A 24,719-nucleotide genomic window follows, 5' to 3' on the forward strand; every position below is an offset into this window, starting at 1 on the left:
ACTTAGTATATAATAAATTTGCCAAAAAATAGAGTCAGTGCCCGATCTCTGAATATAAGCAGGTTTGGGCCAGGTTAGTACATGGATGGGAGACTGCCTGGGAATACCAGGTGCTTTAAATTTTTGGATATTTTTCACAAATTATATAATAATCTTGCAAAAAAAAAAAAAAGAGTCAATGCCCGATCTCTGAATCTTAGCAGGTTTAGGTCTGGTTAGTACTTGGATGAGAGACCGCCTAGGAATACCAGGTGCTTTAAGCTTTTGGGGTTTCTTTCCTACTTTTATAATGTACTGGCGAGTAGATTGGCTGATCTTTAAATAGCCTTCTCTTTGCAGCAGTCTTCGCTTATGGCCATACCAGCCTGGCTATGCCCGATCTTGTCTGATCTCGTAAGCTAAGCAGGTTTAGGCCTGGTTAGTGCCTGGATGGGAGACCGCCTGGGAATACCAGGTGCTTTAAGCTTTTGGAATTTTTTCACTTAGTATATAATAAATTTGCCAAAAAATAGAGTCAATGCCCGATCTCTGAATATAAGCAGGTTTGGGCCAGGTTAGTAATTGGATGAGAGACCGCCTAGGAATACCAGGTGCTTTAAGCTTTTGGGGTTTCTTTCCTACTTTTATAATGTACTGGCGAGTAGATTGGCTGATCTTTAAATAGCCTTCTCTTTGCAGCAGTCTTCGCTTATGGCCATACCAGCCTGGCTATGCCCGATCTTGTCTGATCTCGTAAGCTAAGCAGGTTTGGTCCTGGTTAGTGCCTGGATGGGAGACCGCCTGGGAATGCCAGGTACTGTAAGCTTTTTTGAAATTTTTCACTTAGTATATAATAATTTTGCCAAAAAATAGAGTCAATGCCCGATCTCTGAATATAAGCAGGTTTGCGCCAGGTTAGTACATGGATGGGAGACTGCCTGGGAATACCAGGTGCTTTAAATTTTTGGATTTTTTTCACGAATTATATAATAATCTGGCAAAAAAAAAAAAAAAGAGTCAATGCCCGATCTCTGAATCTTAGCAGGTTTAGATCTGGTTAATACTTGGATGAGAGACCGCCAAGGAATACCAGGTGCTTTAAGCTTTTGGAATTTTTTCACTTAGTATATAATAAATTTGGCAAAAAATAGAGTCAGTGCCCGATCTCTGAATATAAGCAGGTTTGGGCCAGGTTAGTACATGGATGGGAGACTGCCTGGGAATACCAGGTGCTTTAAATTTTTGGATATTTTTCACAAATTATATAATAATCTTGCAAAAAAAAAAAAAAAGAGTCAATGCCCGATCTCTGAATCTTAGCAGGTTTAGGTCTGGTTAGTACTTGGATGAGAGACCGCCTAGGAATACCAGGTGCTTTAAGCTTTTGGGGTTTCTTTCCTACTTTTATAATGTACTGGCGAGTAGATTGGCTGATCTTTAAATAGCCTTCTCTTTGCAGCAGTCTTCGCTTATGGCCATACCAGCCTGGCTATGCCCGATCTTGTCTGATCTTGTAAGCTAAGCAGGTTTGGGCCTGGTTAGTGCCTGGATGGGAGACCGCCTGGGAATACCAGGTACTCTAAGTTTTTTTGAAATTTTTCACTTAGTATATAATAATTTTGCCAAAAAATAGAGTCAATGCCCGATCTCTGAATATAAGCAGGTTTGCGCCAGGTTAGTACATGGATGGGAGACTGCCTGGGAATACCAGGTGCTTTAAATGTTTGGATATTTTTCACGAATTATATATTAATCTTGCAAAAAAAAAAAAAAAAAAGAGTCAATGCCCGATCTCTGAATCTTAGCAGGTTTAGGTCTGGTTAGTACTTGGATGAGAGACCGCCAAGGAATACCAGGTGCTTTAAGCTTTTGGAATTTTTTCACTTAGTATATAATAAATTTGCCAAAAAATAGAGTCAATGCCCGATCTCTGAATATAAGCAGGTTTGGGCCAGGTTAGTAATTGGATGAGAGACCGCCTAGGAATACCAGGTGCTTTAAGCTTTTGGGGTTTCTTTCCTACTTTTATAATGTACTGGCGAGTAGATTGGCTGATCTTTAAATAGCCTTCTCTTTGCAGCAGTCTTCGCTTATGGCCATACCAGCCTGGCTATGCCCGATCTTGTCTGATCTCGGAAGCTAAGCAGGTTTGGGCCTGGTTAGTGCCTGGATGGGAGACCGCCTGGGAATACCAGGTACTGTAAGCTTTTTTGAAATTTTTCACTTAGTATATAATAATTTTGCCAAAAAATAGAGTCAATGCCCGATCTCTGAATATAAGCAGGTTTGCGCCAGGTTAGTACATGGATGGGAGACTGCCTGGGAATACCAGGTGCTTTAAATTTTTGGATATTTTTCACGAATTATATAATAATCTGGCAAAAAAAAAAAAAAAGAGTCAATGCCCGATCTCTGAATCTTAGCAGGTTTAGGTCTGGTTAGTACTTGGATGAGAGACCGCCAAGGAATACCAGGTGCTTTAAGCTTTTGGGGTTTCTTTCCTACTTTTATAATGTACTGGCGAGTAGATTGGCTGATCTTTAAATAGCCTTCTCTTTGCAGCAGTCTTCGCTTATGGCCATACCAGCCTGGCTATGCCCGATCTTGTCTGATCTCGGAAGCTAAGCAGGTTTGGGCCTGGTTAGTGCCTGGATGGGAGACCGCCTGGGAATACCAGGTACTGTAAGCTTTTTTGAAATTTTTCACTTAGTATATAATAATTTTGCCAAAAAATAGAGTCAATGCCCGATCTCTGAATATAAGCAGGTTTGCGCCAGGTTAGTACATGGATGGGAGACTGCCTGGGAATATCAGGTGCTTTAAATTTTTGGATATTTTTCACGAATTATATAATAATCTTGCAAAAAAAAAAAAAAAAAAAAAAAAAAAGAGTCAATGCCCGATCTCTGAATCTTAGCAGGTTTAGGTCTGGTTAGTACTTGGATGAGAGACCGCCAAGGAATACCAGGTTCTTTAAGCTTTTGGAATTTTTTCACTTAGTATATAATAAATTTGGCAAAAAATAGAGTCAATGCCCGATCTCTGAATATAAGCAGGTTTGGGCCAGGTTAGTACATGGATGGGAGACTGCCTGGGAATACCAGGTGCTTTAAATTTTTGGATATTTTTCACGAATTATATAATAATCTGGCAAAAAAAAAAAAAAAAGAGTCAATGCCTGATCTCTGAATTTTAGCAGGTTTAGGTCTAGTTAGTACTTGGATGAGAGACCGCCAAGGAATACCAGGTGCTTTAAGCTTTTGGAATTTTTTCACTTAGTATATAATAAATTTGGCAAAAAATAGAGTCAATGCCCGATCTCTGAATATAAGCAGGTTTGCGCCAGGTTAGTACATGGATGGGAGACTGCCTGGGAATACCAGGTGCTTTAAATTTTTGGATATTTTTCACGAATTATATAATAATCTGGCAAAAAAAAAAAAAAAAGAGTCAATGCCCGATCTCTGAATCTTAGCAGGTTTAGGTCTGGTTAGTACTTGGTTGAAAGACCGCCTAGGAATACCAGGTGCTTAAAGCTTTTGGAATTTTTTCACTTAGTATATAATAAATTTGGCAAAAAATAGAGTCAATGCCCGATCTCTGAATATAAGCAGGTTTGGGCCAGGTTAGTACATGGATGGGAGACTGCCTGGGAATACCAGGTGCTTTAAATTTTTGGATATTTTTCACGAATTATATAATAATCTTGCAAAAAAAAAAAAAAAAGAAGAAGTCAATGCCCGATCTCTGAATCTTAGCAGGTTAAGGTCTGGTTAGTACTTGAATGATAGACCGCCAAGGAATACCAGGTGCTTTAAGCTTTTGGAATTTTTTCACTTAGTATATAATAAATTTGCCAAAAAATAGAGTCAATGCCCGATCTCTGAATATAAGCAGGTTTGGGCCAGGTTAGTACTTGGATGAGAGACCGCCTAGGAATACCAGGTGCTTTAAGCTTTTGGGGTTTCTTTCCTACTTTTATAATGTACTGGCGAGTAGATTGGCTGATCTTTAAATAGCCTTCTCTTTGCAGCAGTCTTCGCTTATGGCCATACCAGCCTGGCTATGCCCGATCTTGTCTGATCTCGTAAGCTAAGCAGGTTTGGGCCTGGTTAGTGCCTGGATGGGAGACCGCCTGGGAATGCCAGGTACTGTAAGCTTTTTTGAAATTTTTCACTTAGTATATAATAATTTTGCCAAAAAATAGAGTCAATGCCCGATCTCTGAATATAAGCAGGTTTGCGCCAGGTTAGTACATGGATGGGAGACTGCCTGGGAATACCAGGTGCTTTAAATGTTTGGATATTTTTCACGAATTATATAATAATCTTGCAAAAAAAAAAAAAAGAGTCAATGCCCGATCTCTGAATTTTAGCAGGTTTAGGTCTAGTTAGTACTTGGATGAGAGACCGCCAAGGAATACCAGGTGCTTTAAGCTTTTGGAATTTTTTCACTTAGTATATAATAAATTTGGCAAAAAATAGAGTCAATGCCCGATCTCTGAATATAAGCAGGTTTGCGCCAGGTTAGTACATGGATGGGAGACTGCCTGGGAATACCAGGTGCTTTAAATTTTTGGATTTTTTTCACGAATTATATAATAATCTGGCAAAAAAAAAAAAAAAGAGTCAATGCCCGATCTCTGAATCTTAGCAGGTTTAGATCTGGTTAATACTTGGATGAGAGACCGCCAAGGAATACCAGGTGCTTAAGCTTTTGGAATTTTTTCACTTAGTATATAATAAATTTGGCAAAAAATAGAGTCAGTGCCCGATCTCTGAATATAAGCAGGTTTGGGCCAGGTTAGTACATGGATGGGAGACTGCCTGGGAATACCAGGTGCTTTAAATTTTTGGATATTTTTCACAAATTATATAATAATCTTGCAAAAAAAAAAAAAAAAGAGTCAATGCCCGATCTCTGAATCTTAGCAGGTTTAGGTCTGGTTAGTACTTGGATGAGAGACCGCCTAGGAATACCAGGTGCTTTAAGCTTTTGGGGTTTCTTTCCTACTTTTATAATGTACTGGCGAGTAGATTGGCTGATCTTTAAATAGCCTTCTCTTTGCAGCAGTCTTCGCTTATGGCCATACCAGCCTGGCTATGCCCGATCTTGTCTGATCTCGTAAGCTAAGCAGGTTTGGGCCTGGTTAGTGCCTGGATGGGAGACCGCCTGGGAATACCAGGTACTCTAAGTTTTTTTGAAATTTTTCACTTAGTATATAATAATTTTGCCAAAAAATAGAGTCAATGCCCGATCTCTGAATATAAGCAGGTTTGCGCCAGGTTAGTACATGGATGGGAGACTGCCTGGGAATACCAGGTGCTTTAAATGTTTGGATATTTTTCACGAATTATATATTAATCTTGCAAAAAAAAAAAAAAAAAGAATCAATGCTCGATCTCTGAATCTTAGCAGGTTTAGGTCTGGTTAGTACTTGGATGAGAGACCGCCAAGGAATACCAGGTGCTTTAAGCTTTTGGAATTTTTTCACTTAGTATATAATAAATTTGCCAAAAAATAGAGTCAATGCCCGATCTCTGAATATAAGCAGGTTTGGGCCAGGTTAGTAATTGGATGAGAGACCGCCTAGGAATACCAGGTGCTTTAAGCTTTTGGGGTTTCTTTCCTACTTTTATTATGTACTGGCGAGTAGATTGGCTGATCTTTAAATAGCCTTCTCTTTGCAGCAGTCTTCGCTTATGGCCATACCAGCCTGGCTATGCCCGATCTTGTCTGATCTCGGAAGCTAAGCAGGTTTGGGCCTGGTTAGTGCCTGGATGGGAGACCGCCTGGGAATACCAGGTACTGTAAGCTTTTTTGAAATTTTTCACTTAGTATATAATAATTTTGCCAAAAAATAGAGTCAATGCCCGATCTCTGAATATAAGCAGGTTTGCGCCAGGTTAGTACATGGATGGGAGACTGCCTGGGAATATCAGGTGCTTTAAATTTTTGGATATTTTTCACGAATTATATAATAATCTTGCAAAAAAAAAAAAAAAAAAAAAAAAAAGAGTCAATGCCCGATCTCTGAATCTTAGCAGGTTTAGGTCTGGTTAGTACTTGGATGAGAGACCGCCAAGGAATACCAGGTGCTTTAAGCTTTTGGAATTTTTTCACTTAGTATATAATAAATTTGGCAAAAAATAGAGTCAATGCCCGATCTCTGAATATAAGCAGGTTTGGGCCAGGTTAGTACATGGATGGGAGACTGCCTGGGAATACCAGGTGCTTTAAATTTTTGGATATTTTTCACGAATTATATAATAATCTGGCAAAAAAAAAAAAAAAAAGAGTCAATGCCCGATCTCTGAATCTTAGCAGGTTTAGGTCTGGTTAGTACTTGGATGAGAGACCGCCAAGGAATACCAGGTGCTTTAAACTTTTGGGGTTTCTTTCCTACTTTTATAATGCACTGGCGAGTAGATTGGCTGATCTTTAAATAGCCTTCTCTTTGCAGCAGTCTTCGCTTATGGCCATACCAGCCTGGCTATGCCCGATCTTGTCTGATCTCGTAAGCTAAGCAGGTTTGGGCCTGGTTAGTGCCTGGATGGGAGACTGCCTGGGAATGCCAGGTACTGTAAGCTTTTTTGAAATTTTTCACTTAGTATATAATAATTTTGCCAAAAAATAGAGTCAATGCCCGATCTCTGAATATAAGCAGGTTTGCGCCAGGTTAGTACATGGATGGGAGACTGCCTGGGAATAACAGGTGCTTTAAATGTTTGGATATTTTTCACGAATTATATAATAATCTTGCAAAAAAAAAAAAAAAAAGAGTCAATGCCCGATCTCTGAATCATAGCAGGTTTAGGTCTGGTTAGTACTTGGATGAGAGACCGCCAAGGAATACCAGGTGCTTTAAGCTTTTGGAATTTTTTCACTTAGTATATAATAAATTTGGCAAAAAATAGAGTCAATGCCCGATCTCTGAATATAAGCAGGTTTGCGCCAGGTTAGTACATGGATGGGAGACTGCCTGGGAATACCAGGTGCTTTAAATGTTTGGATATTTTTCACGAATTATATAATAATCTTGCAAAAAAAAAAAAAAAGAGTCAATGCCCGATCTCTGAATTTTAGCAGGTTTAGGTCTAGTTAGTACTTGGATGAGAGACCGCCAAGGAATACCAGGTGCTTTAAGCTTTTGGAATTTTTTCACTTAGTATATAATAAATTTGGCAAAAAATAGAGTCAATGCCCGATCTCTGAATATAAGCAGGTTTGCGCCAGGTTAGTACATGGATGGGAGACTGCCTGGGAATACCAGGTGCTTTAAATTTTTGGATATTTTTCACGAATTATATAATAATCTGGCAAAAAAAAAAAAAAAGAGTCAATGCCCGATCTCTGAATCTTAGCAGGTTTAGGTCTGGTTAGTACTTGGTTGAAAGACCGCCTAGGAATACCAGGTGCTTAAAGCTTTTGGAATTTTTTCACTTAGTATATAATAAATTTGGCAAAAAATAGAGTCAATGCCCGATCTCTGAATATAAGCAGGTTTGGGCCAGGTTAGTACATGGATGGGAGACTGCCTGGGAATACCAGGTGCTTTAAATTTTTGGATATTTTTCACGAATTATATAATAATCTTGCAAAAAAAAAAAAAAAAAGAAGAAGTCAATGCCCGATCTCTGAATCTTAGCAGGTTAAGGTCTGGTTAGTACTTGAATGATAGACCGCCAAGGAATACCAGGTGCTTTAAGCTTTTGGAATTTTTTTCACTTAGTATATAATAAATTTGCCAAAAAATAGAGTCAATGCCCGATCTCTGAATATAAGCAGGTTTGGGCCAGGTTAGTACTTGGATGAGAGACCGCCTAGGAATACCAGGTGCTTTAAGCTTTTGGGGTTTCTTTCCTACTTTTATAATGTACTGGCGAGTAGATTGGCTGATCTTTAAATAGCCTTCTCTTTGCAGCAGTCTTCGCTTATGGCCATACCAGCCTGGCTATGCCCGATCTTGTCTGATCTCGTAAGCTAAGCAGGTTTGGGCCTGGTTAGTGCCTGGATGGGAGACCGCCTGGGAATGCCAGGTACTGTAAGCTTTTTTGAAATTTTTCACTTAGTATATAATAATTTTGCCAAAAAATAGAGTCAATGCCCGATCTCTGAATATAAGCAGGTTTGCGCCAGGTTAGTACATGGATGGGAGACTGCCTGGGAATACCAGGTGCTTTAAATGTTTGGATATTTTTCACGAATTATATAATAATCTTGCAAAAAAAAAAAAAGAGTCAATGCCCGATCTCTGAATTTTAGCAGGTTTAGGTCTAGTTAGTACTTGGATGAGAGACCGCCAAGGAATACCAGGTGCTTTAAGCTTTTGGAATTTTTTCACTTAGTATATAATAAATTTGGCAAAAAATAGAGTCAATGCCCGATCTCTGAATATAAGCAGGTTTGCGCCAGGTTAGTACATGGATGGGAGACTGCCTGGGAATACCAGGTGCTTTAAATTTTTGGATTTTTTTCACGAATTATATAATAATCTGGCAAAAAAAAAAAAAAGAGTCAATGCCCGATCTCTGAATCTTAGCAGGTTTAGATCTGGTTAATACTTGGATGAGAGACCGCCAAGGAATACCAGGTGCTTTAAGCTTTTGGAATTTTTTCACTTAGTATATAATAAATTTGGCAAAAAATAGAGTCAGTGCCCGATCTCTGAATATAAGCAGGTTTGGGCCAGGTTAGTACATGGATGGGAGACTGCCTGGGAATACCAGGTGCTTTAAATTTTTGGATATTTTTCACAAATTATATAATAATCTTGCAAAAAAAAAAAAAAAGAGTCAATGCCCGATCTCTGAATCTTAGCAGGTTTAGGTCTGGTTAGTACTTGGATGAGAGACCGCCTAGGAATACCAGGTGCTTTAAGCTTTTGGGGTTTCTTTCCTACTTTTATAATGTACTGGCGAGTAGATTGGCTGATCTTTAAATAGCCTTCTCTTTGCAGCAGTCTTCGCTTATGGCCATACTAGCCTGGCTATGCAAGATCTTGTCTGATCTCGTAAGCTAAGCAGGTTTGGGCCTGGTTAGTGCCTGGATGGGAGACCGCCTGGGAATACCAGGTACTCTAAGTTTTTTTGAAATTTTTCACTTAGTATATAATAATTTTGCCAAAAAATAGAGTCAATGCCCGATCTCTGAATATAAGCAGGTTTGCGCCAGGTTAGTACATGGATGGGAGACTGCCTGGGAATACCAGGTGCTTTAAATGTTTGGATATTTTTCACGAATTATATATTAATCTTGCAAAAAAAAAAAAAAAAAAAGAGTCAATGCCCGATCTCTGAATCTTAGCAGGTTTAGGTCTGGTTAGTACTTGGATGAGAGACCGCCAAGGAATACCAGGTGCTTTAAGCTTTTGGAATTTTTTCACTTAGTATATAATAAATTTGCCAAAAAATAGAGTCAATGCCCGATCTCTGAATATAAGCAGGTTTGGGCCAGGTTAGTAATTGGATGAGAGACCGCCTAGGAATACCAGGTGCTTTAAGCTTTTGGGGTTTCTTTCCTACTTTTATAATGTACTGGCGAGTAGATTGGCTGATCTTTAAATAGCCTTCTCTTTGCAGCAGTCTTCGCTTATGGCCATACCAGCCTGGCTATGCCCGATCTTGTCTGATCTTGGAAGCTAAGCAGGTTTGGGCCTGGTTAGTGCCTGGATGGGAGACCGCCTGGGAATACCAGGTACTGTAAGCTTTTTTGAAATTTTTCACTTAGTATATAATAATTTTGCCAAAAAATAGAGTCAATGCCCGATCTCTGAATATAAGCAGGTTTGCGCCAGGTTAGTACATGGATGGGAGACTGCCTGGGAATATCAGGTGCTTTAAATTTTTGGATATTTTTCACGAATTATATAATAATCTGGCAAAAAAAAAAAAAAAGAGTCAATGCCCGATCTCTGAATCTTAGCAGGTTTAGGTCTGGTTAGTACTTGGATGAGAGACCGCCAAGGAATACCAGGTGCTTTAAGCTTTTGGAATTTTTTCACTTAGTATATAATAAATTTGGCAAAAAATAGAGTCAGTGCCCGATCTCTGAATATAAGCAGGTTTGGGCCAGGTTAGTACATGGATGGGAGACTGCCTAGGAATACCAGGTGCTTTAAGCTTTTGGGGTTTCTTTCCTACTTTTATAATGTACTGGCGAGTAGATTGGCTGATCTTTAAATAGCCTTCTCTTTGCAGCAGTCTTCGCTTATGGCCATACCAGCCTGGCTATGCCCGATCTTGTCTGATCTCGTAAGCTAAGCAGGTTTGGGCCTGGTTAGTGCCTGGATGGGAGACCGCCTGGGAATACCAGGTACTCTAAGTTTTTTTGAAATTTTTCACTTAGTATATAATAATTTTGCCAAAAATTAGAGTCAATGCCCGATCTCTGAATATAAGCAGGTTTGCGCCAGGTTAGTACATGGATGGGAGACTGCCTGGGAATACCAGGTGCTTTAAATGTTTGGATATTTTTCACGAATTATATATTAATCTTGCAAAAAAAAAAAAAAAAAGAGTCAATGCCCGATCTCTGAATCTTAGCAGGTTTAGGTCTGGTTAGTACTTGGATGAGAGACCGCCAAGGAATACCAGGTGCTTTAAGCTTTTGGAATTTTTTCACTTAGTATATAATAAATTTGCCAAAAAATAGAGTCAATGCCCAATCTCTGAATATAAGCAGGTTTGGGCCAGGTTAGTAATTGGATGAGAGACCGCCTAGGAATACCAGGTGCTTTAAGCTTTTGGGGTTTCTTTCCTACTTTTATAATGTACTGGCGAGTAGATTGGCTGATCTTTAAATAGCCTTCTCTTTGCAGCAGTCTTCGCTTATGGCCATACCAGCCTGGCTATGCCCGATCTTGTCTGATCTCGGAAGCTAAGCAGGTTTGGGCCTGGTTAGTGCCTGGATGGGAGACCGCCTGGGAATACCAGGTACTGTAAGCTTTTTTGAAATTTTTCACTTAGTATATAATAATTTTGCCAAAAAATAGAGTCAATGCCCGATCTCTGAATATAAGCAGGTTTGCGCCAGGTTAGTACATGGATGGGAGACTGCCTGGGAATATCAGGTGCTTTAAATTTTTGGATATTTTTCACGAATTATATAATAATCTTGCAAAAAAAAAAAAAAAAAAGAGTCAATGCCCGATCTCTGAATCTTAGCAGGTTTAGGTCTGGTTAGTACTTGGATGAGAGACCGCCAAGGAATACCAGGTGCTTTAAGCTTTTGGAATTTTTTCACTTAGTATATAATAAATTTGGCAAAAAATAGAGTCAATGCCCGATCTCTGAATATAAGCAGGTTTGGGCCAGGTTAGTACATGGATGGGAGACTGCCTGGGAATACCAGGTGCTTTAAATTTTTGGATATTTTTCACGAATTATATAATAATCTGGCAAAAAAAAAAAAAAAGAGTCAATGCCCGATCTCTGAATCTTAGCAGGTTTAGGTCTGGTTAGTACTTGGATGAGAGACCGCCAAGGAATACCAGGTGCTTTAAGCTTTTGGGGTTTCTTTCCTACTTTTATAATGTACTGGCGATTAGATTGGCTGATCTTTAAATAGCCTTCTCTTTGCAGCAGTCTTCGCTTATGGCCATACCAGCCTGGCTATGCCCGATCTTGTCTGATCTCGTAAGCTAAGCAGGTTTGGGCCTGGTTAGTGCCTGGATGGGAGACTGCCTGGGAATGCCAGGTACTGTAAGCTTTTTTGAAATTTTTCACTTAGTATATAATAATTTTGCCAAAAAATAGAGTCAATGCCCGATCTCTGAATATAAGCAGGTTTGCGCCAGGTTAGTACATGGATGGGAGACTGCCTGGGAATACCAGGTGCTTTAAATGTTTGGATATTTTTCACGAATTATATAATAATCTTGCAAAAAAAAAAAAAGAGTCAATGCCCGATCTCTGAATTTTAGCAGGTTTAGATCTAGTTAGTACTTGGATGAGAGACCGCCAAGGAATACCAGGTGCTTTAAGCTTTTGGAAATTTTTCACTTAGTATATAATAAATTTGGCAAAAAATAGAGTCAATGCCCGATCTCTGAATATAAGCAGGTTTGCGCCAGGTTAGTACATGGATGGGAGACTGCCTGGGAATACCAGGTGCTTTAAATTTTTGGATTTTTTTCACGAATTATATAATAATCTGGCAAAAAAAAAAAAAAAAGAGTCAATGCCCGATCTCTGAATCTTAGCAGGTTTAGATCTGGTTAGTACTTGGATGAGAGACCGCCAAGGAATACCAGGTGCTTTAAGCTTTTGGAATTTTTTCACTTAGTATATAATAAATTTGGCAAAAAATAGAGTCAGTGCCCGATCTCTGAATATAAGCAGGTTTGGGCCAGATTAGTACATGGATGGGAGACTGCCTGGGAATACCAGGTGCTTTAAATTTTTGGATATTTTTCACAAATTATATAATAATCTTGCAAAAAAAAAAAAAAAAGAGTCAATGCCCGATCTCTGAATCTTAGCAGGTTTAGGTCTGGTTAGTACTTGGATGAGAGACCGCCTAGGAATACCAGGTGCTTTAAGCTTTTGGGGTTTCTTTCCTACTTTTATAATGTACTGGCGAGTAGATTGGCTGATCTTTAAATAGCCTTCTCTTTGCAGCAGTCTTCGCTTATGGCCATACCAGCCTGGCTATGCCCGATCTTGTCTGATCTCGTAAGCTAAGCAGGTTTGGGCCTGGTTAGTGCCTGAATGGGAGACCGCCTGGGAATACCAGGTACTCTAAGTTTTTTTGAAATTTTTCACTTAGTATATAATAATTTTGCCAAAAAATAGAGTCAATGCCCGATCTCTGAATATAAGCAGGTTTGCGCCAGGTTAGTACATGGATGGGAGACTGCCTGGGAATACCAGGTGCTTTAAATGTTTGGATATTTTTCACGAATTATATATTAATCTTGCAAAAAAAAAAAAAAAAAAGAGTCAATGCCCGATCTCTGAATCTTAGCAGGTTTAGGTCTGGTTAGTACTTGGATGAGAGACCGCCAAGGAATACCAGGTGCTTTAAGCTTTTGGAATTTTTTCACTTAGTATATAATAAATTTGCCAAAAAATAGAGTCAATGCCCGATCTCTGAATATAAGCAGGTTTGGGCCAGGTTAGTAATTGGATGAGAGACCGCCTAGGAATACCAGGTGCTTTAAGCTTTTGGGGTTTCTTTCCTACTTTTATAATGTACTGGCGAGTAGATTGGCTGATCTTTAAATAGCCTTCTCTTTGCAGCAGTCTTCGCTTATGGCCATACCAGCCTGGCTATGCCCGATCTTGTCTGATCTCTGAAGCTAAGCAGGTTTGGGCCTGGTTAGTGCCTGGATGGGAGACCGCCTGGGAATACCAGGTACTGTAAGCTTTTTTGAAATTTTTCACTTAGTATATAATAATTTTGCCAAAAAATAGAGTCAATGCCCGATCTCTGAATATAAGCAGGTTTGCGCCAGGTTAGTACATGGATGGGAGACTGCCTGGGAATATCAGGTGCTTTAAATTTTTGGATATTTTTCACGAATTATATAATAATCTTGCAAAAAAAAAAAAAGAGTCAATGCCCGATCTCTGAATTTTAGCAGGTTTAGGTCTAGTTAGTACTTGGATGAGAGACCGCCAAGGAATACCAGGTGCTTTAAGCTTTTGGAATTTTTTCACTTAGTATATAATAAATTTGGCAAAAAATAGAGTCAATGCCCGATCTCTGAATATAAGCAGGTTTGCGCCAGGTTAGTACATGGATGGGAGACTGCCTGGGAATACCAGGTGCTTTAAATTTTTGGATTTTTTTCACGAATTATATAATAATCTGGCAAAAAAAAAAAAAAAAGAGTCAATGCCCGATCTCTGAATCTTAGCAGGTTTAGATCTGGTTAATACTTGGATGAGAGACCGCCAAGGAATACCAGGTGCTTTAAGCTTTTGGAATTTTTTCACTTAGTATATAATAAATTTGCCAAAAAATAGAGTCAGTGCCCGATCTCTGAATATAAGCAGGTTTGGGCCAGGTTAGTACATGGATGGGAGACTGCCTGGGAATACCAGGTGCTTTAAATTTTTGGATATTTTTCACAAATTATATAATAATCTTGCAAAAAAAAAAAAAGAGTCAATGCCCGATCTCTGAATCTTAGCAGGTTTAGGTCTGGTTAGTACTTGGATGAGAGACCGCCTAGGAATACCAGGTGCTTTAAGCTTTTGGGGTTTCTTTCCTACTTTTATAATGTACTGGCGAGTAGATTGGCTGATCTTTAAATAGCCTTCTCTTTGCAGCAGTCTTCGCTTATGGCCATACCAGCCTGGCTATGCCCGATCTTGTCTGATCTCGTAAGCTAAGCAGGTTTGGGCCTGGTTAGTGCCTGGATGGGAGACCGCCTGGGAATACCAGGTGCTTTAAGCTTTTGGAATTTTTTCACTTAGTATATAATAAATTTGCCAAAAAATAGAGTCAATGCCCGATCTCTGAATATAAGCAGGTTTGGGCCAGGTTAGTAATTGGATGAGAGACCGCCTAGGAATACCAGGTGCTTTAAGCTTTTGGGGTTTCTTTCCTACTTTTATAATGTACTGGCGAGTAGATTGGCTGATCTTTAAATAGCCTTCTCTTTGCAGCAGTCTTCGCTTATGGCCATACCAGCCTGGCTATGCCCGATCTTGTCTGATCTCGTAAGCTAAGCAGGTTTGGGCCTGGTTAGTGCCTGGATGGGAGACCGCCTGGGAATGCCAGGTACTGTAAGCTTTTTTGAAATTTTTCACTTAGTATATAATAATTTTGCCAAAAAATAGAGTCAATGCCCGATCTCTGAATATAAGCAGGTTTGCGCCAGGTTAGTACATGGATGGGAGACTGCCTGGGAATACCAGGTGCTTTAAATGTTTGGATATTTTTCACGAATTATATAATAATCTTGCAAAAAAAAAAAAAAGAGTCAATGCCCGATCTCTGAATTTTAGCAGGTTTAGGTCTAGTTAGTACTTGGATGAGAGACCGCCAAGGAATACCAGGTGCTTTAAGCTTTTGGAATTTTTTCACTTAGTATATAATAAATTTGGCAAAAAATAGAGTCAATGCCCGATCTCTGAATATAAGCAGGTTTGCGCCAGGTTAGTACATGGATGGGAGACTGCCTGGGAATACCAGGTGCTTTAAATTTTTGGATTTTTTTCACGAATTATATAATGATCTGGCAAAAAAAAAAAAAAAGAGTCAATGCCCGATCTCTGAATCTTAGCAGGTTTAGATCTGGTTAATACTTGGATGAGAGACCGCCAAGGAATACCAGGTGCTTTAAGCTTTTGGAATTTTTTCACTTAGTATATAATAAATTTGGCAAAAAATAGAGTCAGTGCCCGATCTCTGAATATAAGCAGGTTTGGGCCAGGTTAGTACATGGATGGGAGACTGCCTGGGAATACCAGGTGCTTTAAATTTTTGGATATTTTTCACAAATTATATAATAATCTTGCAAAAAAAAAAAAAAAAGAGTCAATGCCCGATCTCTGAATCTTAGCAGGTTTAGGTCTGGTTAGTACTTGGATGAGAGACCGCCGAGGAATACCAGGTGCTTTAAGCTTTTGGGGTTTCTTTCCTACTTTTATAATGTACTGGCGAGTAGATTGGCTGATCTTTAAATAGCCTTCTCTTTGCAGCAGTCTTCGCTTATGGCCATACCAGCCTGGCTATGCCCGATCTTGTCTGATCTTGTAAGCTAAGCAGGTTTGGGCCTGGTTAGTGCCTGGATGGGAGACCGCCTGGGAATACCAGGTACTCTAAGTTTTTTTGAAATTTTTCACTTAGTATATAATAATTTTGCCAAAAAATAGAGTCAATGCCCGATCTCTGAATATAAGCAGGTTTGCGCCAGGTTAGTACATGGATGGGAGACTGCCTGGGAATACCAGGTGCTTTAAATGTTTGGATATTTTTCACGAATTATATATTAATCTTGCAAAAAAAAAAAAAAAAAAGAGTCAATGCCCGATCTCTGAATCTTAGCAGGTTTAGGTCTGGTTAGTACTTGGATGAGAGACCGCCAAGGAATACCAGGTGCTTTAAGCTTTTGGAATTTTTTCACTTAGTATATAATAAATTTGCCAAAAAATAGAGTCAATGCCCGATCTCTGAATATAAGCAGGTTTGGGCCAGGTTAGTAATTGGATGAGAGACCGCCTAGGAATACCAGGTGCTTTAAGCTTTTGGGGTTTCTTTCCTACTTTTATAATGTACTGGCGAGTAGATTGGCTGATCTTTAAATAGCCTTCTCTTTGCAGCAGTCTTCGCTTATGGCCATACCAGCCTGGCTATGCCCGATCTTGTCTGATCTCGGAAGCTAAGCAGGTTTGGGCCTGGTTAGTGCCTGGATGGGAGACCGCCTGGGAATACCAGGTACTGTAAGCTTTTTTGAAATTTTTCACTTAGTATATAATAATTTTGCCAAAAAATAGAGTCAATGCCCGATCTCTGAATATAAGCAGGTTTGCGCCAGGTTAGTACATGGATGGGAGACTGCCTGGGAATATCAGGTGCTTTAAATTTTTGGATATTTTTCACGAATTATATAATAATCTTGCAAAAAAAAAAAAAAAAAAAAAAAAAGAGTCAATGCCCGATCTCTGAATCTTAGCAGGTTTAGGTCTGGTTAGTACTTGGATGAGAGACCGCCAAGGAATACCAGGTGCTTTAAGCTTTTGGAATTTTTTCACTTAGTATATTATAAATTTGCCAAAAAATAGAGTCAATGCCCGATCTCTGAATATAAGCAGGTTTGGGCCAGGTTAGTACTTGGATGAGAGACCGCCTAGGAATACCAGGTGCTTTAAGCTTTTGGGGTTTCTTTCCTACTTTTATAATGTACTGGCGAGTAGATTGGCTGATCTTTAAATAGCCTTCTCTTTGCAGCAGTCTTCGCTTATGGCCATACCAGCCTGGCTATGCCCGATCTTGTCTGATCTCGTAAGCTAAGCAGGTTTGGGCCTGGTTAATGCCTGGATGGGAGACCGCCTGGGAATGCCAGGTACTGTAAGCTTTTTTGAAATTTTTCACTTAGTATATAATAATTTTGCCAAAAAATAGAGTCAATGCCCGATCTCTGAATATAAGCAGGTTTGCGCCAGGTTAGTACATGGATGGGAGACTGCCTGGGAATACCAGGTGCTTTAAATTTTTGGATTTTTTTCACGAATTATATAATAATCTGGCAAAAAAAAAAAAAAAGAGTCAATGCCCGATCTCTGAATCTTAGCAGGTTTAGATCTGGTTAATACTTGGATGAGAGACCGCCAAGGAATACCAGGTGCTTTAAGCTTTTGGAATTTTTTCACTTAGTATATAATAAATTTGGCAAAAAATAGAGTCAGTGCCCGATCTCTGAATATAAGCAGGTTTGGGCCAGGTTAGTACATGGATGGGAGACTGCCTGGGAATACCAGGTGCTTTAAATTTTTGGATATTTTTCACAAATTATATAATAATCTTGCAAAAAAAAAAAAAAAAGAGTCAATGCCCGATCTCTGAATCTTAGCAGGTTTAGGTCTGGTTAGTACTTGGATGAGAGACCGCCTAGGAATACCAGGTGCTTTAAGCTTTTGGGGTTTCTTTCCTACTTTTATAATGTACTGGCGAGTAGATTGGCTGATCTTTAAATAGCCTTCTCTTTGCAGCAGTCTTCGCTTATGGCCATACCAGCCTGGCTATGCCCGATCTTGTCTGATCTCGTAAGCTAAGCAGGTTTGGGCCTGGTTAGTGCCTGGATGGGAGACCGCCTGGGAATACCAGGTACTCTAAGTTTTTTTGAAATTTTTCACTTAGTATATAATAATTTTGCCAAAAAATAGAGTCAATGCCCGATCTCTGAATATAAGCAGGTTTGCGCCAGGTTAGTACATGGATGGGAGACTGCCTGGGAATACCAAGTGCTTTAAATGTTTGGATATTTTTCACGAATTATATATTAATCTTGCAAAAAAAAAAAAAAAAAAAGAGTCAATGCCCGATCTCTGAATCTTAGCAGGTTTAGGTCTGGTTAGTACTTGGATGAGAGACCGCCAAGGAATACCAGGTGCTTTAAGCTTTTGGAATTTTTTCACTTAGTATATAATAAATTTGCCAAAAAATAGAGTCAATGCCCGATCTCTGAATATAAGCAGGTTTGGGCCAGGTTAGTAATTGGATGAGAGACCGCCTAGGAATACCAGGTGCTTTAAGCTTTTGGGGTTTCTTTCCTACTTTTATAATGTACTGGCGAGTAGATTGGCTGATCTTTAAATAGCCTTCTCTTTGCAGCAGTCTTCGCTTATGGCCATACCAGCCTGGCTATGCCCGATCTTGTCTGATCTCGGAAGCTAAGCAGGTTTGGGCCTGGTTAGTGCCTGGATGGGAGACCGCCTGGGAATACCAGGTACTGTAAGCTTTTTTGAAATTTTTCACTTAGTATATAATAATTTTGCCAAAAAATAGAGTCAATGCCCGATCTCTGAATATAAGCAGGTTTGCGCCAGGTTAGTACATGGATGGGAGACTGCCTGGGAATATCAGGTGCTTTAAATTTTTGGATATTTTTCACGAATTATATAATAATCTTGCAAAAAAAAAAAAAAAAAAAAAAAAAAAAGAGTCAATGCCCGATCTCTGAATCTTAGCAGGTTTAGGTCTGGTTAGTACTTGGATGAGAGACCGCCAAGGAATACCAGGTTCTTTAAGCTTTTGGAATTTTTTCACTTAGTATATAATAAATTTGGCAAAAAATAGAGTCAATGCCCGATCTCTGAATATAAGCAGGTTTGGGCCAGGTTAGTACATGGATGGGAGACTGCCTGGGAATACCAGGTGCTTTAAATTTTTGGATATTTTTCACGAATTATATAATAATCTGGCAAAAAAAAAAAAAAAAGAGTCAATGCCCGATCTCTGAATCTTAGCAGGTTTAGGTCTGGTTAGTACTTGGATGAGAGACCGCCAAGGAATACCAGGTGCTTTAAGCTTTTGGGGTTTCTTTCCTACTTTTATAATGTACTGGCGAGTAGATTGGCTGATCTTTAAATAGCCTTCTCTTTGCAGCAGTCTTCGCTTATGGCCATACCAGCCTGGCTATGCCGATCTTGTCTGATCTCGTAAGCTAAGCAGGTTTGGGCCTGGTTAGTGCCTGGATGGGAGACTGCCTGGGAATGCCAGGTACTGTAAGCTTTTTTGAAATTTTTCACTTAGTATATAATAATTTTGCCAAAAAATAGAGTCAATGCCCGATCTCTGAATATAAGCAGGTTTGCGCCAGGTTAGTACATGGATGGGAGACTGCCTGGGAATACCAGGTGCTTTAAATGTTTGGATATTTTTCACGAATTATATAATAATCTTGCAAAAAAAAAAAAAGAGTCAATGCCCGATCTCTGAATTTTAGCAGGTTTAGGTCTAGTTAGTACTTGGATGAGAGACCGCCAAGGAATACCAGGTGCTTTAAGCTTTTGGAATTTTTTCACTTAGTATATAATAAATTTGGCAAAAAATAGAGTCAATGCCCGATCTCTGAATATAAGCAGGTTTGCGCCAGGTTAGTACATGGATGGGAGACTGCCTGGGAATACCAGGTGCTTTAAATTTTTGGATTTTTTTCACGAATTATATAATAATCTGGCAAAAAAAAAAAAAAGAGTCAATGCCCGATCTCTGAATCTTAGCAGGTTTAGATCTGGTTAATACTTGGATGAGAGACCGCCAAGGAATACCAGGTGCTTTAAGCTTTTGGAATTTTTTCACTTAGTATATAATAAATTTGCCAAAAAATAGAGTCAGTGCCCAATCTCTGAATATAAGCAGGTTTGGGCCAGGTTAGTACATGGATGGGAGACTGCCTGGGAATACCAGGTGCTTTAAATTTTTGGATATTTTTCACAAATTATATAATAATCTTGCAAAAAAAAAAAAAGAGTCAATGCCCGATCTCTGAATCTTAGCAGGTTTAGGTCTGGTTAGTACTTGGATGAGAGACCGCCTAGGAATACCAGGTGCTTTAAGCTTTTGGGGTTTCTTTCCTACTTTTATAATGTACTGGCGAGTAGATTGGCTGATCTTTAAATAGCCTTCTCTTTGCAGCAGTCTTCGCTTATGGCCATACCAGCCTGGCTATGCCCGATCTTGTCTGATCTCGTAAGCTAAGCAGGTTTGGGCCTGGTTAGTGCCTGGATGGGAGACCGCCTGGGAATACCAGGTACTCTAAGTTTTTTTGAAATTTTTCACTTAGTATATAATAATTTTGCCAAAAAATAGAGTCAATGCCCGATCTCTGAATATAAGCAGGTTTGCGCCAGGTTAGTACATGGATGGGAGACTGCCTGGGAATACCAGGTGCTTTAAATATTTGGATATTTTTCACGAATTATATATTAATCTTGCAAAAAAAAACAAAAAAAAGAGTCAATGCCCGATCTCTTAATCTTAGCAGGTTTAGGTCTGGTTAGTACTTGGATGAGAGACCGCCAAGGAATACCAGGTGCTTTAAGCTTTTGGAATTTTTTCACTTAGTATATAATAAATTTGCCAAAAAATAGAGTCAATGCCCGATCTCTGAATATAAGCAGGTTTGGGCCAGGTTAGTAATTGGATGAGAGACCGCCTAGGAATACCAGGTGCTTTAAGCTTTTGGGGTTTCTTTCCTACTTTTATAATGTACTGGCGAGTAGATTGGCTGATCTTTAAATAGCCTTCTCTTTGCAGCAGTCTTCGCTTATGGCCATACCAGCCTGGCTATGCCCGATCTTGTCTGATCTCGGAAGCTAAGCAGGTTTGGGCCTGGTTAGTGCCTGGATGGGAGACCGCCTGGGAATACCAGGTACTGTAAGCTTTTTTGAAATTTTTCACTTAGTATATAATAATTTTGCCAAAAAATAGAGTCAATGCCCGATCTCTGAATATAAGCAGGTTTGCGCCAGGTTAGTACATGGATGGGAGACTGCCTGGGAATATCAGGTGCTTTAAATTTTTGGATATTTTTCACGAATTATATAATAATCTTGCAAAAAAAAAAAAAAAAAAAAAAAGAGTCAATGCCCGATCTCTGAATCTTAGCAGGTTTAGGTCTGGTTAGTACTTGGATGAGAGACCGCCAAGGAATACCAGGTGCTTTAAGCTTTTGGAATTTTTTCACTTAGTATATAATAAATTTGGCAAAAAATAGAGTCAATGCCCGATCTCTGAATATAAGCAGGTTTGCGCCAGGTTAGTACATGGATGGGAGACTGCCTGGGAATACCAGGTGCTTTAAATGTTTGGATATTTTTCACGAATTATATAATAATCTTGCAAAAAAAAAAAAAAAAGAGTCAATGCCCGATCTCTGAATTTTAGCAGGTTTAGGTCTAGTTAGTACTTGGATGAGAGACCGCCAAGGAATACCAGGTGCTTTAAGCTTTTGGAATTTTTTCACTTAGTATATAATAAATTTGGCAAAAAATAGAGTCAATGCCCGATCTCTGAATATAAGCAGGTTTGCGCCAGGTTAGTACATGGATGGGAGACTGCCTGGGAATACCAGGTGCTTTAAATTTTTGGATATTTTTCACGAATTATATAATAATCTGGCAAAAAAAAAAAAAAAAGAGTCAATGCCCGATCTCTGAATCTTAGCAGGTTTAGGTCTGGTTAGTACTTGGTTGAAAGACCGCCTAGGAATACCAGGTGCTTAAAGCTTTTGGAATTTTTTCACTTAGTATATAATAAATTTGGCAAAAAATAGAGTCAATGCCCGATCTCTGAATATAAGCAGGTTTGGGCCAGGTTAGTACATGGATGGGAGACTGCCTGGGAATACCAGGTGCTTTAAATTTTTGGATATTTTTCACGAATTATATAATAATCTTGCAAAAAAAAAAAAAAAAGAAGAAGTCAATGCCCGATCTCTGAATCTTAGCAGGTTAAGGTCTGGTTAGTACTTGAATGATAGACCGCCAAGGAATACCAGGTGCTTTAAGCTTTTGGAATTTTTTCACTTAGTATATAATAAATTTGCCAAAAAATAGAGTCAATGCCCGATCTCTGAATATAAGCAGGTTTGGGCCAGGTTAGTACTTGGATGAGAGACCGCCTAGGAATACCAGGTGCTTTAAGCTTTTGGGGTTTCTTTCCTACTTTTATAATGTACTGGCGAGTAGATTGGCTGATCTTTAAATAGCCTTCTCTTTGCAGCAGTCTTCGCTTATGGCCATACCAGCCTGGCTATGCCCGATCTTGTCTGATCTCGTAAGCTAAGCAGGTTTGGGCCTGGTTAGTGCCTGGATGGGAGACCGCCTGGGAATGCCAGGTACTGTAAGCTTTTTTGAAATTTTTCACTTAGTATATAATAATTTTGCCAAAAAATAGAGTCAATGCCCGATCTCTGAATATAAGCAGGTTTGCGCCAGGTTAGTACATGGATGGGAGACTGCCTGGGAATACCAGGTGCTTTAAATGTTTGGATATTTTTCACGAATTATATAATAATCTTGCAAAAAAAAAAAAAGAGTCAATGCCCGATCTCTGAATTTTAGCAGGTTTAGGTCTAGTTAGTACTTGGATGAGAGACCGCCAAGGAATACCAGGTGCTTTAAGCTTTTGGAATTTTTTCACTTAGTATATAATAAATTTGGCAAAAAATAGAGTCAGTGCCCGATCTCTGAATATAAGCAGGTTTGGGCCAGGTTAGTACATGGATGGGAGACTGCCTGGGAATACCAGGTGCTTTAAATTTTTGGATATTTTTCACAAATTATATAATAATCTTGCAAAAAAAAAAAAAAAGAGTCAATGCCCGATCTCTGAATCTTAGCAGGTTTAGGTCTGGTTAGTACTTGGATGAGAGACCGCCTAGGAATACCAGGTGCTTTAAGCTTTTGGGGTTTCTTTCCTACTTTTATAATGTACTGGCGAGTAGATTGGCTGATCTTTAAATAGCCTTCTCTTTGCAGCAGTCTTCGCTTATGGCCATACCAGCCTGGCTATGCCCGATCTTGTCTGATCTCGTAAGCTAAGCAGGTTTGGGCCTGGTTAGTGCCTGGATGGGAGACCGCCTGGGAATACCAGGTACTCTAAGTTTTTTTGAAATTTTTCACTTAGTATATAATAATTTTGCCAAAAAATAGAGTCAATGCCCGATCTCTGAATATAAGCAGGTTTGCGCCAGGTTAGTACATGGATGGGAGACTGCCTGGGAATACCAGGTGCTTTAAATGTTTGGATATTTTTCACGAATTATATATTAATCTTGCAAAAAAAAAAAAAAAAAGAATCAATGCCCGATCTCTGAATCTTAGCAGGTTTAGGTCTGGTTAGTACTTGGATGAGAGACCGCCAAGGAATACCAGGTGCTTTAAGCTTTTGGAATTTTTTCACTTAGTATATAATAAATTTGCCAAAAAATAGAGTCAATGCCCGATCTCTGAATATAAGCAGGTTTGGGCCAGGTTAGTAATTGGATGAGAGACCGCCTAGGAATACCAGGTGCTTTAAGCTTTTGGGGTTTCTTTCCTACTTTTATTATGTACTGGCGAGTAGATTGGCTGATCTTTAAATAGCCTTCTCTTTGCAGCAGTCTTCGCTTATGGCCATACCAGCCTGGCTATGCCCGATCTTGTCTGATCTCGGAAGCTAAGCAGGTTTGGGCCTGGTTAGTGCCTGGATGGGAGACCGCCTGGGAATACCAGGTACTGTAAGCTTTTTTGAAATTTTTCACTTAGTATATAATAATTTTGCCAAAAAATAGAGTCAATGCCCGATCTCTGAATATAAGCAGGTTTGCGCCAGGTTAGTACATGGATGGGAGACTGCCTGGCAATATCAGGTGCTTTAAATTTTTGGATATTTTTCACGAATTATATAATAATCTTGCAAAAAAAAAAAAAAAAAAAAAAAAAAAGAGTCAATGCCCGATCTCTGAATCTTAGCAGGTTTAGGTCTGGTTAGTACTTGGATGAGAGACCGCCAAGGAATACCAGGTGCTTTAAGCTTTTGGAATTTTTTCACTTAGTATATAATAAATTTGGCAAAAAATAGAGTCAATGCCCGATCTCTGAATATAAGCAGGTTTGGGCCAGGTTAGTACATGGATGGGAGACTGCCTGGGAATACCAGGTGCTTTAAATTTTTGGATATTTTTCACGAATTATATAATAATCTGGCAAAAAAAAAAAAAAAAGAGTCAATGCCCGATCTCTGAATCTTAGCAGGTTTAGGTCTGGTTAGTACTTGGATGAGAGACCGCCAAGGAATACCAGGTGCTTTAAACTTTTGGGGTTTCTTTCCTACTTTTATAATGCACTGGCGAGTAGATTGGCTGATCTTTAAATAGCCTTCTCTTTGCAGCAGTCTTCGCTTATGGCCATACCAGCCTGGCTATGCCCGATCTTGTCTGATCTTGTAAGCTAAGCAGGTTTGGGCCTGGTTAGTGCCTGGATGGGAGACTGCCTGGGAATGCCAGGTACTGTAAGCTTTTTTGAAATTTTTCACTTAGTATATAATAATTTTGCCAAAAAATAGAGTCAATGCCCGATCTCTGAATATAAGCAGGTTTGCGCCAGGTTAGTACATGGATGGGAGACTGCCTGGGAATAACAGGTGCTTTAAATGTTTGGATATTTTTCACGAATTATATAATAATCTTGCAAAAAAAAAAAAAAAAGAGTCAATGCCCGATCTCTGAATCATAGCAGGTTTAGGTCTGGTTAGTACTTGGATGAGAGACCGCCAAGGAATACCAGGTGCTTTAAGCTTTT

The 24,719-nt window shown here is 39.3% G+C and overlaps 8 non-coding genes and 23 pseudogenes across 8 annotated transcripts; all 31 read left to right on the top strand.

The window, feature by feature from the left end:
- The first annotated feature begins 347 nt into the window (after nt 1-347).
- On the top strand, nt 348-466 carry LOC127936845 (uncharacterized; annotated as a pseudogene).
- A 220-nt stretch (nt 467-686) lies between these two features.
- Nucleotides 687-805, top strand: LOC127936870 (uncharacterized; annotated as a pseudogene).
- A 641-nt stretch (nt 806-1,446) lies between these two features.
- On the top strand, nt 1,447-1,565 carry LOC127937461 (uncharacterized; annotated as a pseudogene).
- A 502-nt stretch (nt 1,566-2,067) lies between these two features.
- LOC127937457 (5S ribosomal RNA) lies at nt 2,068-2,186 on the top strand. The gene has a single exon (XR_008148384.1). It is a non-coding gene; the product is annotated as a 5S ribosomal RNA (ribosomal RNA).
- Nucleotides 2,187-2,549: 363 nt separating this feature from the next.
- On the top strand, nt 2,550-2,668 carry LOC127937468 (5S ribosomal RNA). The gene has a single exon (XR_008148385.1). It is a non-coding gene; the product is annotated as a 5S ribosomal RNA (ribosomal RNA).
- A 1,352-nt stretch (nt 2,669-4,020) lies between these two features.
- LOC127936143 (uncharacterized) lies at nt 4,021-4,139 on the top strand (annotated as a pseudogene).
- Nucleotides 4,140-5,057: 918 nt separating this feature from the next.
- LOC127936961 (uncharacterized) lies at nt 5,058-5,176 on the top strand (annotated as a pseudogene).
- Nucleotides 5,177-5,677: 501 nt separating this feature from the next.
- LOC127937480 (5S ribosomal RNA) lies at nt 5,678-5,796 on the top strand. Its single transcript, XR_008148386.1, has one exon. It is a non-coding gene; the product is annotated as a 5S ribosomal RNA (ribosomal RNA).
- A 654-nt stretch (nt 5,797-6,450) lies between these two features.
- On the top strand, nt 6,451-6,569 carry LOC127936821 (uncharacterized; annotated as a pseudogene).
- A 1,342-nt stretch (nt 6,570-7,911) lies between these two features.
- LOC127936144 (uncharacterized) lies at nt 7,912-8,030 on the top strand (annotated as a pseudogene).
- Nucleotides 8,031-8,946: 916 nt separating this feature from the next.
- Nucleotides 8,947-9,065, top strand: LOC127937504 (uncharacterized; annotated as a pseudogene).
- A 503-nt stretch (nt 9,066-9,568) lies between these two features.
- LOC127937844 (uncharacterized) lies at nt 9,569-9,687 on the top strand (annotated as a pseudogene).
- A 499-nt stretch (nt 9,688-10,186) lies between these two features.
- Nucleotides 10,187-10,305, top strand: LOC127936962 (uncharacterized; annotated as a pseudogene).
- Nucleotides 10,306-10,806: 501 nt separating this feature from the next.
- Nucleotides 10,807-10,925, top strand: LOC127937491 (5S ribosomal RNA). The gene has a single exon (XR_008148387.1). It is a non-coding gene; the product is annotated as a 5S ribosomal RNA (ribosomal RNA).
- Nucleotides 10,926-11,569: 644 nt separating this feature from the next.
- Nucleotides 11,570-11,688, top strand: LOC127936822 (uncharacterized; annotated as a pseudogene).
- Nucleotides 11,689-12,607: 919 nt separating this feature from the next.
- On the top strand, nt 12,608-12,726 carry LOC127937236 (uncharacterized; annotated as a pseudogene).
- A 502-nt stretch (nt 12,727-13,228) lies between these two features.
- LOC127937866 (uncharacterized) lies at nt 13,229-13,347 on the top strand (annotated as a pseudogene).
- Nucleotides 13,348-14,263: 916 nt separating this feature from the next.
- LOC127935956 (uncharacterized) lies at nt 14,264-14,382 on the top strand (annotated as a pseudogene).
- A 220-nt stretch (nt 14,383-14,602) lies between these two features.
- Nucleotides 14,603-14,721, top strand: LOC127936145 (uncharacterized; annotated as a pseudogene).
- A 919-nt stretch (nt 14,722-15,640) lies between these two features.
- LOC127937462 (uncharacterized) lies at nt 15,641-15,759 on the top strand (annotated as a pseudogene).
- Nucleotides 15,760-16,261: 502 nt separating this feature from the next.
- On the top strand, nt 16,262-16,380 carry LOC127937502 (5S ribosomal RNA). The gene has a single exon (XR_008148388.1). It is a non-coding gene; the product is annotated as a 5S ribosomal RNA (ribosomal RNA).
- Nucleotides 16,381-16,889: 509 nt separating this feature from the next.
- On the top strand, nt 16,890-17,008 carry LOC127936872 (uncharacterized; annotated as a pseudogene).
- A 642-nt stretch (nt 17,009-17,650) lies between these two features.
- LOC127936963 (uncharacterized) lies at nt 17,651-17,769 on the top strand (annotated as a pseudogene).
- A 503-nt stretch (nt 17,770-18,272) lies between these two features.
- On the top strand, nt 18,273-18,391 carry LOC127937514 (5S ribosomal RNA). The gene has a single exon (XR_008148389.1). It is a non-coding gene; the product is annotated as a 5S ribosomal RNA (ribosomal RNA).
- Nucleotides 18,392-19,046: 655 nt separating this feature from the next.
- Nucleotides 19,047-19,164, top strand: LOC127937503 (uncharacterized; annotated as a pseudogene).
- A 914-nt stretch (nt 19,165-20,078) lies between these two features.
- Nucleotides 20,079-20,197, top strand: LOC127936964 (uncharacterized; annotated as a pseudogene).
- Nucleotides 20,198-20,699: 502 nt separating this feature from the next.
- On the top strand, nt 20,700-20,818 carry LOC127937526 (5S ribosomal RNA). The gene has a single exon (XR_008148391.1). It is a non-coding gene; the product is annotated as a 5S ribosomal RNA (ribosomal RNA).
- A 1,348-nt stretch (nt 20,819-22,166) lies between these two features.
- On the top strand, nt 22,167-22,285 carry LOC127936146 (uncharacterized; annotated as a pseudogene).
- Nucleotides 22,286-22,924: 639 nt separating this feature from the next.
- LOC127936965 (uncharacterized) lies at nt 22,925-23,043 on the top strand (annotated as a pseudogene).
- Nucleotides 23,044-23,544: 501 nt separating this feature from the next.
- LOC127937538 (5S ribosomal RNA) lies at nt 23,545-23,663 on the top strand. Its single transcript, XR_008148392.1, has one exon. It is a non-coding gene; the product is annotated as a 5S ribosomal RNA (ribosomal RNA).
- Nucleotides 23,664-24,317: 654 nt separating this feature from the next.
- Nucleotides 24,318-24,436, top strand: LOC127937289 (uncharacterized; annotated as a pseudogene).
- Nucleotides 24,437-24,719: the final 283 nt, after the last annotated feature.

This window comes from Carassius gibelio, chromosome A19 (genome assembly GCF_023724105.1).
Source record: "Carassius gibelio isolate Cgi1373 ecotype wild population from Czech Republic chromosome A19, carGib1.2-hapl.c, whole genome shotgun sequence".
Taxonomy (NCBI): domain Eukaryota; kingdom Metazoa; phylum Chordata; class Actinopteri; order Cypriniformes; family Cyprinidae; genus Carassius; species Carassius gibelio.